The sequence below is a fragment of the Protopterus annectens genome, chromosome 6.part0 (genome assembly GCF_019279795.1).
Source record: "Protopterus annectens isolate FY-2018-M chromosome 6.part0, PAN1.0, whole genome shotgun sequence".
NCBI lineage: Eukaryota > Metazoa > Chordata > Ceratodontiformes > Protopteridae > Protopterus > Protopterus annectens.
The window spans coordinates 1,441,103,963-1,441,117,548 of NC_056737.1; the positions used below are offsets into that span (position 1 = coordinate 1,441,103,963).

Consider the following 13,586-nt stretch of genomic DNA (forward strand, 5'->3'; position numbering starts at 1 on the left):
TGTTAGGTGACAATGCTACCACTGCACCTTCCATTGACATCAAGCCCAATGTCAATGACCACTGGCTTGCCAAGTTTGCAGATGATTGCAAGCTAGGAGCAGTCATAGAAACTCACCCAGATGCTAATGTCTTACAGGAAAGTCTGACACAAATAAATGACTCATGTCAAAGTTATGGCTTAAAACTCAGTGACAAGAAATGCCTAATACTACAGTTTTGGAAGCTGACCATCCAGGGAAACTGCCTAATTGATAAAACACCTGTAAAAGTAGATACAGTAGTCAGGGATTTGTGAACTCTAGTAGATGATAACTTGGCTTATGACCAACGTGTGATTAAGACTGTAAAAAACAAAAACATCATTCTCTTTCTCTTAACTTATATGTGGGGGCATGAAATCCAGGTCCAGGGCAGTCATTGTGCCACTATATTCAGCCCTCATCAGAGCCATCATTGAGTATAATGCTTCTGTCAGTATCTTCCTGACCAGGCACATGCAACAACTAGAACATCCTCCGAAATGCCGTACTAAAAGAATAAGAGCACAAGCACAATGCCCTACGCAGATCAGCTCAAATCCCTATCCCTCTACTTTGTTTCCTACAGACTGCTGAAAGGTCATTTATGTCTGGCATTAAAGGCATCCTTGGATCTCGCCCTGATGAACCTTTTGCATATTCACAAAATGAACAACATCAGACTTACTAGATACAAGGATTTAAATTTTTCCTGTGATTTAAATAGGAAATGTTGGAGTGATAGGCATGTATCTCAAAAGAATTTCCATAAAGTGGGTTTAGCTTCTCAACCATGTGAAGCAGAGCCCTTCCCTAAACCTCTTCAAGCACAACCTGGACCAGTGGATTGGTAATCGGAAATTCACCCCTGGTCTGGCACACACATCTGTGATCAACAGAGGCAGCCATTAAATCATACTGTAACTAATACAGACCACCTTAAAATAACCTCCAAGGCACAATAACACTTGGGATACATTTGGGTTGCATGGCTATGCTTATAAAAGCCCCAGCAGTCATTAGCCTATTAACCTATGAGGGACATTATTAGAGAGAATATGCAGGGGGGGGGGGTTCGAAGAATTTATAAGGAGTAAAGAAAGAAGTGAATGAATATTAATGTTTCTTATACAGAACAAGTAAATAGCTGGTGACAAGAATGGAAATATAAACGAGCACATCAAAAACAAAGAAATGTGCAATCCTGAATAACAAGAAAACTAAGAAAAATATAGTTAGAGTATGTCTTCAATGTTTTTATCATAAATGCAGGTAGAATGTGAATGATGACAGAGAAAGAGAGAGGGAGGGACGGGAAAAATGAAGAAATGAAGGCAGAAAAATGGGACTGATGGCTGTGACCTTGATCGATAACCCCTGGATCCTGCTGAAAGTATATAGAGAAAGGTGGGTGGAATCCACTCACCTGACCATAGCCCAGTCAGATATGTTATATGCATTCTTCTTCCAGTGTGCTGTTTGATGACATAATACATCTAACATTTGAATGTAACAGCTATGGAATACTGGAATGCAGTTCAGATTATCCTGCATTTTATGTCTTATCAACATCTAATTATATATGCTGCATACATAAGTAACAGCGCAGACAGAGCTGACAGTGTATAATATGAATTGTATTTATACGGTATGAGTTAGTTTGCTGTTACATACAAAAAAGGTGAGCAGCAGAAGAAAGGTAATGTGCATGAGAGAGAAAGTGGGTTGATAGATAAAAGCACAACCCCCTCTCTCCGGCACTCAGAAATACTTTTTGTGTCCTTGCGATATATAAAGATCTACTTCATGCAGATAGCAATTTTATGTCTAGGTATGGGTATTATCATGACTTGATTAATCCAATGTAGTGAATGTTCCACTTTTTCACAGAGGAATTGTGGTAATAAGCAGGAGCATTGTTGTTTCATTATTACTGCACTATACAGAGTTGTCACTCACAACTATTATGCTCGTCTCTCTGTAATTGTGTAAAGGCATTAACTAAGTGTGTGATCACTGATGAAAGATACTTCTGTTGCTCTTTACATTATAATGTGCACCAACTGTCAGGATAGCATAATAGTGTCAAAATTTAGACAACCAGCAAGACTCCAGCTTTTCTTTTATACAAATAACTTTAATTTACTTTACAATTTTTAAATTGCACCAAATAATTATTTTTCAGCCAATTATTTCACAGAGTATAGATTTTTGTACCACGTAGTCTCACAGCATTTTTTTTATTAGTTAGAATTGTATCTCCTAGTTTTTTCACTGCCAAGGCATGGTTTAGTGGGTACTTTGCATGATCTGAATGTAATGCCATTGATAAAATTTTGTCCAGCTTATCTTTACAAAACATGAAATTGTTGCAGTTAAAGTGCAGTGAATAACAGCTTTCCATATGTGTATTCATCATTAAATCATTAGCATTTGCACTAAATTATAGGGGCACTGTCCCATGTGACTTTAATGTATACATTTTCATTTGTAATTTCGATTGAACATTAATAATCACCTGAAATGTTAAGAGAACACAGGCTGGCAGGCCTTTTACTTGCTGGTATAGTAGGAGCACCAGGTTAGCTTCGCCACTGTCAACTTTGGGAACGCCAGTCAAAAGACGCGATGTAAAGATTTAAGCTGAAGTTATTGATTCACTGCACTATAATATGTCACATCATTTTCCAGTGTATGTAACACTGGGAGAAAATCTGTTGTGTTTCTATAAAACTAAAATATCTCATCTTATTTATTAAGAAAAAATGAGGGCAATGTCACCAATGTCAGCCATTTTTACCATGTTCATCGTAATGATCCACCCATGTTTTGGATTAAAGCCAGGATTCATAGAGATATGCTCCATGCATCACAATGTTTGTTCTGCATAGCAGCAATAATGGCAGTATAAAGTACATGTGTATATCCAGAAGGTGCCAATCTCTGCACCTGAGTAATTAGCTGTATAGTGAAGTGAAAACTGGAGCAAGGCTAGAAATTGACAAGCTAAACACTGTGGAACAGAGTAAGAAATAAGGTGCAGAAAAAGGGTATGGCAACATGTCATCCAGCACGAGCTGTGTAAGACAGAATGGTAGTAAGAAGCTGAAGTCAATGCATGGTGGTGTAAGCTGTCTGCAAGTAGTGCGCAGCAATTATCTACAGCTCTTTGTGAACACCAGCTGTCACGTGTCCACTCACCTGAGAAGTCATCAGTTCTATGCATGTGGCACAAAGGGAATTATAGGATATTTGGATGTAGAGGGAACATAACAAGCAGAGGTACTCTCTGAATGGAAGCATAAAGTATAATTAGGTATTGAGGAAAGCAATACAATTTTTTTTGATATACATGCTTTCCAGGCATTATGTCAGTTACACAGCTTGTTCACAACTATTTGCACTGTCACAATATGTAGAACACACTGCTTTTCAAGTGCAGGATGTGGAGACTGTAGCTTTCTGTATGGAGTTTCCTTTCTGTCACGGTTATGCAAATGTGGAGATCGGGAAATGGGAGAAACTTGCACACTGAATTGTGTCAGGAGTGAAGCCCCCCTTGTAAAACGTGTCTTTTAGCACTTTGTAGCAATTGCAAATGGATCCTGTGTTTGTACATTCTACAGTTGGCTTAGTTTGGGCCATATTTTTTGCAGATAGTTTCTGTACTTGCACCACTTTTGATATATTGTGCCTAGATGCAAACACACATTGATTATTAAAGACATACACTCCTAGAATAATAATGATCATAATATATATGCAGCATTGATATAATGTGCATAGATGCAAACTATTAACAACACAAACAACACACATTCACATATTTACATATATAGACAGAAAAAGTGTAATGGGAAGGGTGATAAGAAAACAAGGTAGAACAATCTGCATAAGTGTAAACAGTGGGTTATACAAACACAAAACAGTACAGACAAGTCAGCAGATGCATGTATAGTACAAAGTGAAGACATGGACAAGACAGACACATACCTGGAGAAAACAAAATGGTAATGAAGGAAAATGGACAGTGCAAAAATTAATGTTTGTGACACAACAGAAGGAAGGAATACCTGATAAGGGATGTAGTGTGGTACAGCTAGCTTGGTGGATCACAACAAGCCCAGTGTGATATTAGTGTGACTATCAGATGATTGAGGTGGCTCAAGGTGGCTGGTAGTGGGGACAGCACCTTTCACTTTTGGCCTGATGGCAGGGCCCTGCCAGATGAATGCATTTATAGTGTGCTTCAGGAGAGGGCATGGTATTGGCTACCTACCAGGCCTCATGAACCTCTTGCTGCACTGACTGTTAAGGTGTAGCAGGCGAATGAGCCTTGCCACCTACCAAGAAGAGGTCATCCCTCCCCCCTCTCACCCACCTCTCCAGAAAAGTGTAAATATAACTTGTTTTTTTACTCACACTATAGAATTTGCTATTTCTACATCCTTCTTTCTGTCTTTTTACTAACATTGTAATTTGTCTTGCCTTTTGCTGAGTACCAGATATTTATTTTTTATTAGCTTAAGTTTGAATAACATAAATAAAAATAAAACCCTGGATGGATCACACTCAACAGAACATTTGCTAATCGAATACATAAAATGCTAACCTTAAAGAAGTTAGCTTCGTAGCCATCACTGCTCATCTGAAAATGTTTACTCATTTTTACAACATCTGGTCTGGTACTAGATAAAATAATAGTCTAATATAAAAATAGCAATCAAAAAGATCTTAAATAGAAAATAAATATACAAACCATTTTTCCATTAATCATTAAAAAAGTAAAACCATTTAGTTCAGTGGTTTCTTCTCAGCAGCAACCATGGAACATTGTCTGTTCAAATTACTTGCTCTGAGTCACACAGTAGGCTGAAGAAGACTGTAGTAATCCATCCCAGGACCACCGGATGATACTTTCCTTACCTTTTGTGTTAAACTATCTTCACTTTTCCACTCCAACCCTTTCCCAGTCTACAGTTTTTTTTTTATCCAGTTAATCAGATTAATTTCTCACAATCAGAATGAAGGTCACACCTTTTGTCCCCATATCAAAAAGCAGTCCATAAGAAAAAGCACTCTCCACACACATTGCAATTTTAATACTCACACATGCCCTTACTTTTCTGTCTGTTAATCCTGTTGCCTCCATTTTGTTTGAACATTTTCACAGATTGTCATAACCTTTCCTGATTCCCTCCCATTTCTTAATAAGTATACATACTCATTCTCATAGCTCAATACCAGCATCCCCTAACCCCGACGAATGAATAATGATATCCGCAGTCACTTGTTAAATGTGTTAACGTATGCTACATACAGAACGGGGATTAGGTGATGACCTCAACCTGTTCTTCTGTGGATATGGAAAAATGGACCCCAACTTCTTAGTCAATACCACTGTGCCTATTATATGTATCTATGAAACCCAGTCTATTCCAGTTTTGCCATTAACACCTGTAGTTCAAATACTTCATTCTGTTACAATAACAAATTAAATCCATTTGTCAAACCCTGCCTCCATTGTTGAAGGATATATCTGGAAACTTGCATTTAAACTATTGTTTTCATGACAATCAGTATACATGAATCCAGTAAATTACTACTGTTAATGGCTAAACTATTGTATTCTTCAAGTTTGTCAGTCAAGTGTAGATGTGTATTTAGAAAGCAACTTTCATTTACACTGTTGTTCCTCAATTTCAGACTCCATGACTGTAGTAAAACAGTTTTTTTTTTTTTTTACTAAGAAATGCACAGGATCTCCAGCACTGTGGCGGGGGAGGGGGGTTCACATGGAAAGGCTCCTACCTGTAATTCTGTGGGTGCACTAATTCCTTTTACATTTTCTAACCATCTTCTAATGTATATTCCTTGTTGATAAATGACAGATGGTTTTTGGTCCACCATCTGTCTGATAGATTGAGTTCTCCTAATGATACTCTAGTTTTGGACCAGTTTTCATTTTATTATGTGTGACTCTTTGGAATAATTCAGGATCGTACTGCTTTAATGGCTGCCGTTTCCTTCACTGATACTTGGTTGTGTAGCATGTAATGGTTTCCTTCTAGAGGGGGTCACCAAAGCTGGATCATTATTTTGTTTGAGGACTTTAATTAGTCCTAGTATGTTAGCTGCCAAATTCTCATTGTATCCTCTTTCCAGAAAATCATGCTGCAGTTGATGTAGGTTGGTGAGAAATCAGTCCATCGCTCCAGAAACTCTGTCTGTTGATAAATGGAATTTAGCAGCATTGTTATAGTATATTTCAAGTTTGACTTTAACAGAGGCCTGCAGGTTGGTAAGGATAGAGGCACCATATAAGAGTGAAGGAAGGAGGTAAGTTGTTACTAGAATGGCATTAGTAAGAATTTTCTGTGTCTGTAGAACATGCCTAGTTTCTTGTGTTTTTTTTTTTTACATTATTTTAATGTGTTTTTGTTTTGGGGGGGGGGGTTAAGCATCAGTTGGACATTGTGAATCTGGTTTTCAACAGAGGTGAAGGCTTCTTGTGTGATTTGTCGGAAATGTGCCAATTTGTCGGATGAGCATATTTAGTGTTGAGCTGTCAGCATACTGTCTATATGATGCTTGCCCAGAAGAGGTTTGAAGAAAAGAGCCTTGTTGTACACAAGTGGTGACAAAAAGGTAATGAGCTAAGGTGTGTTGCCATTTAACAGTTTGTTGTCTATTAGATAGGTATCTTTTAATCCAGATGAGTGAAGAAGGGGATAGGCAGAGAGGGAGTATTTGTGGTAGGAGTTTTCTGTTTGAAATGGTATCAAAGGCCGTTTACAGGTCTAGAAATAAGGAAGACAGAAGTTTCCCAGAGTGCCTGCTCCTGTTCATACTATCCATAAAGAGTAAAGTAGTACTAGTAGTACTATGACCTAGGTGGAATCCATGTTGTGTACTGGTGAAGGGCTGTTATGTGAGGAGGTGGTATAGAATATGCTTATAGATTTTTGAGTGAGGGAACAGAATAACAATGGATCAAAAATTAGAGACTTCTGTTGTGTTTCCTCCCTTACGAAGTGGGAAAACACACAGTTTTTTCCAAATGATCTGCTAAAATGAATTCCAAATGAATGCTGGTGTCATTCAAAGGGGATCCAATGCCTGTCAGCTTGGGATGATATGCTCGACAAGCCACGATGCTTCGCTAGGGACGGCTTGCACCTGTCACCCCTGGGCTTTCGGGTATTGGCAAAGGCTCTTGCTACCCCCATAGTGCCTTTTTTAGGCAAGGCTCAAAAGACAAACCCACCTCCATAGGTATCACAAGGGATAAGAAACTAAGAGTAATGCTACTCAATGCCAGAAGTCTAAACCTCAAGATGCACGCAACCGAAACTCTCCTTAGCATGAAGAACATCGATATCTGTGCAGTAACAGAAACCTGGTTCAGGGCTCCCGAGAGCACCACAGCACTACCAGGTTATACCTCATACCATGCTTTTTGGCCCCAAAACTTGGACCGAACCACAAAAGGAGGGGGAGTATCGATATTCATCAAAGATACCCACACCTCCAGGTTGGTGGCAAAGCACGAAGCATCAGAGACTATCCATGTGCAACTAACAGTGGGTAAAACTGCCTTCCAGCTTATAGCCTGGTACAGACCACCCTCCCAAACCCAGGAACCCCACTCAGCCTTTCTGAGAACACTGGAAAATATGAAGGTCTCTCCAAACACCATTATATTGGGTGACTTCAACTACCCAAACATAGACTGGGAGCATTACTCTAGCTCCAACACCCTAGCCCAAAGGTTCCTAGAATTTATAAACTCAAATGCTATGGAACAACTTGTTACCACTCCCACAAGAGGGGAAAACATACTGGACCTGATCATCACCAACATGGGGACTCTATGCTCCAGACCAGAAGTGTATCCCTCACTGGTAAGATCAGACCATAAACTAATCTCACTGGATATTCACATCCCGACCCCACCCCCTGCCCAGAAAACCACAGTGAAAAACTTCTCTAAAGCAAATTTCACACTCCTCAAAACCGAGGTGGAATCCTTCAAAGCCCCCGTGCCTGTGGAAAATATGTCCCAGACCGCAGAATCCTTTATAAATGCATTCTATGAACAACTTCAAGAATGCATGGATCATGCGATCCCAAATAAAACCAAGACCCAATCCTCCAAAGGCAGACGTTCTGTCTGGTGGACCCCAGCTATAAACAAACTATACAATAGAAGGAGGAAGCTATTAAATGATAGATCAAAATCCCAAAAAGGGAAGGCATCACTGATCAGTATTAGCAAAAAAACTATGGGCACTCATAAAATTGTCTAAGGCCAGCTTTGAGAGAAAAATTGCACAGGACACTAAGGATAATCACAAGGCTTTCTTTAGTTATGTTAGGAACCTGGGTGGTAATTCCCAGATATGCTCAGAATTAGTCCAAAATGACAAAAAATACACTGAACCTACAGACATTGCCAACATCCTAGCTGACAGGTTCAGCACAAACTTCTCCCCCCCTCCCCACCAAAAGGGCAAATATCTATCCCAGCAGAGTGCTGCCCACCTGACATCTCAGATGCTCAGAGCCGCCCTCTCCAAAGCAAAAAACACAGCATCAATGGGACCAGACGGTGTCCCGGGCTGCGTCCTACATGAACTCCAAGAAGAGCTAAACCCAAACATAAAACTACTGTTCAGTCTCAGCCTTACTACAGGATATGTGCCCAAAAAGTGGCGTACAGCAACAGTGGTCCCTCTCCATAAAGGTGGTGCTTCAACGGATCCTGGAAACTATTGCCCCATAAGCCTGACTAGCTTGGTCTGCAAAGCTATGGAAAGGATCATCATGGACCTCATAAATAAAGATATTGGGGACCAACAGACACTGGATCCTACCCAGTTCGGCTTTGTTAAGGGCAGATCCTGCCTCTTAAACCTGGTCGATTTCTTTGAAACAGTCGCCAAGGCCATTGACGAGGGGAAGGTGGTCCACACAGCCTACCTAGACCTCACAAAAGCATTTGATACAATACCCCACTCAGGCATTATAAATAAACTCACCAGCTTTAATATAAACCGCTATGTCACTAGATGGATTGCAAACTGGCTCAAGGACAGGACCCACATGGTTAGAATTGCTGGAGCCATGTCAGACTCCAAACCAGTTACAAGTGGTGTCCCACAAGGCTCAGTCCTGGGACCTCTCTTGTTCGGTATATATTTCTCGGAGGTACAGGCCAACATGGAAGGACTGTGGCTGACCAAGTTCGCAGATGACTGCAAACTGGGCACCATAATCGACTCTCCAGCCAACACAAGCATCCTCCAAAAGGGCCTCATAGAAACAGACAACTGGTGCCAGAGCCATGGCCTCAAGCTAAATGCCAAAAAGTGTATAGTCATCCCCTTTGGCAAAAACAAAGTGCCCACAAATTACCACAAAGGTGATAATCCATTAAGTACAGAAGAAGTAATTAGGGACCTGGGGACCCAAGTTGATAGCAATCTCTCATTTGACAACCACGTGGCCAAAGTGGTTAGAAAAACATTTTATATAGCTCACCTAATCATGAAGGGATTTACATCTAGATCAGGGGAGGTCATCGTGCCTCTTTACTCATCCCTCAACAGGCCCATAATTGAGTACAATGCCCCTTTTGGGATGTACCTTACCAGACACCTGCAGCAACTGGAAAGACCCCAAAAGTACCTCACCAAGAGGATCAAAGGGCTCAAACAGATGCCATATGCTGCCCGGTTAAAGAAACTCCAGCTCTACTCAGTGGCATACCACCTTTTCAGAGGCGATCTGTGCCTGACGTATAAAGCCATGTCCAACCCGGAATTAATGGACATGCTGCACCTCAGAAAATCCAAATCCCATCGAGCTACGCACTCGAGAGACTTGAACCTCAGCACTGAAATAAATAGGACATGCTGGAGGGACAGATTCATAACCCAGAGGCTCCCTTCACTCTGGAATAAAATCCCAGTCCAGGTTAGGCAGAGTCCCTCATTGACTCTCTTCAAGAGGAATCTTGATGAGTGGATAGGAGATCATAGGTTTACCCATCACTTCTGTGTCACTGTTAGACAGAGGCACAGTATACTAACTTCGAAAAAGGGCATAGCAAAATAAATGTAAAATGAGTGGCGAAAGCCAAACACATTCTGGCTAGGCTTATAAATGCCTTAGGGCAGATAGCCTAGTATGAACCTATGAACCTATGAACATAAGATTCATGGATGGATTTGTTGATTAAGATACATGCTAGGTAAGATATGGCTTCTGCTGACATCTTAAGATATGCAGGTGGAAGGTTATCAACAGCTGTGGAGTATGGTTTAAGTCTGAATAGCAGATATTTTGTTTATAATTGGTATTAGAGTAAAGTAGGTAATGTTTGGGGTCCTGGATTGTTTTGACTCCTGCTTTGCAGTGCTTAAGTGGGTGATGGAGGGAGCTACAGTTGATACATTGCTGGATTTAGCAGAAGAGGACAGTGAACTTTTTGTGGGGGAAGCCATGATTTCTATAAAGCAGGCATTACATTTTATAGCTATTTCAAAGGGGATCAGTTTTGGGAATGGCAAGGGTCTTTTTTTGATGCAAGACTAAATGTTGTATGTATTAATGACCAGAATTTTTAGGGCAATTTCTGTGATTAAGTTGCAGTTGACCATAATATTATTTCTGTTCCATGCATACTTATTTTTAGTTTGATTATGGAGTTCCCTGTAGTGCTATAAGTCATATGGCTAAGACACTTTTCCCAGGCCTTGTCTCTAGTGTGCATAATGTTTATGCCTAAGATGGAGAGCCAGGGGGAGTGATTTGCTTATACTCTTTTGTACAAGGATACTTAGAGTGTTTAGAAATAAAGTATTTAAAATTGTAACAGCCACATCTAGTGGAAGAGTTTTTAGTGTAAATCAGTTAAAGGACTCTATGATATTGTTGAATGAGTTTTTGTTTAACTTAAGGAAGTTTGTGATTGTTTTGAGTTAGTGGGCACTATGAGGTTCTATATTATGTCATCGGATGCTTAAAAAAGCGAACAATGAATAACTGACTCCATGTTAGTAAAAGCTTACAATCTCAAAAGCTCAGAACAGCATTTTTTTTCCCTTGGAAAAAAAAAATCGGTGTTCCAAAAAAAAAAAAAAAAAAAAACAAAGAAAAAAATTTGAAATAATGCATAAAGTGGGGGGCTTCACCCCCCCCTACTTAAATAGACCAACTCCGAGATTGCACTACAGTGCCAAAAATGACAAAGTAACAGAAGCGGCCAAGTGAATTCTTTCCCTAGCAAAAAATTTGCTTAAAAGCCGCTTCGCTATTTTGCCTTTTCGTTGTTTTAAGTTCGACCAAGACGCATTCGACAGAGTGCATCTTAGGTCATCTAATAGAAACCCTATGATGAGGAGTAGTAATTCTATGTAGTTATGCTGTAAGATTATGTAGGTTCCAGTAATAGGGTATTTACTGGTATTTGAGACTGGTATCCAATTTAGAATTGTGCTTTCAATTTTTTTTTTATATATGTAAAGTAGGTGTTGTGATAAGTCGAGAGAAGCCAAACAGGTGTATACAGAAGGAAGGACTATCTGTGGATAGACTTTGCCAATCAACATTGATGTCCCCACTATGGCTTTTTTATAGGTTAGTACTCAATACCCTGGAGATAAATTATTTGGGTATGGCACATTATTAATCTGGAAAGGATGCAGAGTACTATAAAACAGAGCTTTTGTTTAGTTTTAATAGACTTAGTAAGTATTTTGATTGAGTGAAATTTGGAGATAACATTAGAATAGAGGGAGAGGTGGTAAGTGCTGGGGTAGAGTAATGTTACTCTGCCTCCATAGGAGCTGGGGTAGAGTAATGTTAATCTACCTCTGTAGGAGCCAGGGTAGAATAATGTTACTCTGCTCCATTTTTGTGGGGCTGATCATTTTGCATAATGTTGAAATCTGGAGGTTGTACTTGTTACACAGGGTTTATACCACATTTCAGTGATGCCCGAAATGTCGAGGTATAGTGTGACATACAGACGTGTAGGTTTTTGATTTTATTGTAAATGCTACAGAGATTTAATATAACTAGACTTATTTATTTATTTTCTGGTAGGGCATGAGTGTGACTGAATGGGAGTAGGGTATGGCTGGGTATGTGTGCTTGATTATATGGAAAGTGTTTTTATGTATTGACTATAAAAGCTGGTAGAGAAATGGACAGCTTCACCCAAAGGAGGAGAGTTTTTGTGTTGTTATGGTGCTTAATATCATTGGTAGTGTTTAAGTTTAGGTTTAGATTTGTAGGGCAGGATTGGAGTAAATATCCCTGCCCACATGGATTTTAGAGTTTCAAAATATAATTTCTGAGTGCATTTTAAAGATGGTAATAATCATGCATTTTGTTTTATATGAGGAGTAGTGACAGTGACAAATTTTATTTGTAAGTCAAAGGATAAAGGAGAGGTTAATGAGACAGGATGCTATGTTAGTATAGGTGATGCATAAGTCTTGATTAGGTAGGAGGACGGATGCTGGAGTTTTGGTAGTATATTTCAGGGAAATTGATAATCTGTAAGGCGGGAAGTTAGTGCTAGAATAGGAATGTATGTTATGAGGAGCAGCATGTTGCTTACAGTAATAATGAAGGAGGAGGAAGATAGTGCATGGAAGTTATGAAATACAGGTTGTTGAATGGGATAGATATGAAATTAAGGTATGGTAATATGCTTGGAGTAGGGAGGGAACAAATAATTTTCTAAAGGCACACACACATGCACACACACACACACACACACGCACGCACGCACACACACACATGCGCGCACACACACACACACGCACACACAAACACACATGCGCACACACACACGCGCATACACACACACGCACACACACACACACGCACACACGCACGCGCACACACACACACACATACACACAAACGCACGCACACATGCGCACACACACACACACACACACACACACACACGCACGCACGCACACACACACATGCACACACACACACTCACGCACGCACACACACACGCGCGCACACACGTGCACACACACACGCACACACATACACACACACACACACACACGCACACACACACACATGCACACACTCACACACACACACACACACACACACATACACACATGCGCACACACACACACACACACACACACACACACACACACACGCGCACACACACACGCACACACATACACACATGCGCACACACACACACACACACACGCACGCACGCACACACACACATGCGCGCACACACACACACACACACACACACACACACACACACACACACACACACACACACACACACACACACACACACACACACACACACACTTTCTCAGGGAGGTCATAAAGGAACACAGAAAAAAATTGATTTCATTAATGTTTTATGAATGAGAAATGCCTTAAACTCTCTCAAAGAGTAGATCTAAGAATATGATGTATAGTTGTCATAAGACCCTTTACTTATTTAGAGAAACATATCTTCACATAAGCAGTAATTATTTTCCCTTTTATTCAGCACCAGTGGA

At 40.2% G+C, this 13,586-nt stretch overlaps 1 protein-coding gene across 1 annotated transcript in view; it reads left to right on the forward strand.

Moving 5' to 3' along the window:
- The window catches only part of THSD7B (thrombospondin type 1 domain containing 7B), a 6,482,604-nt gene that overhangs the window by 4,834,168 nt on the left and 1,634,850 nt on the right, over nucleotides 1–13,586 (forward strand). The gene's annotated exons all lie outside the window — the stretch shown is intronic.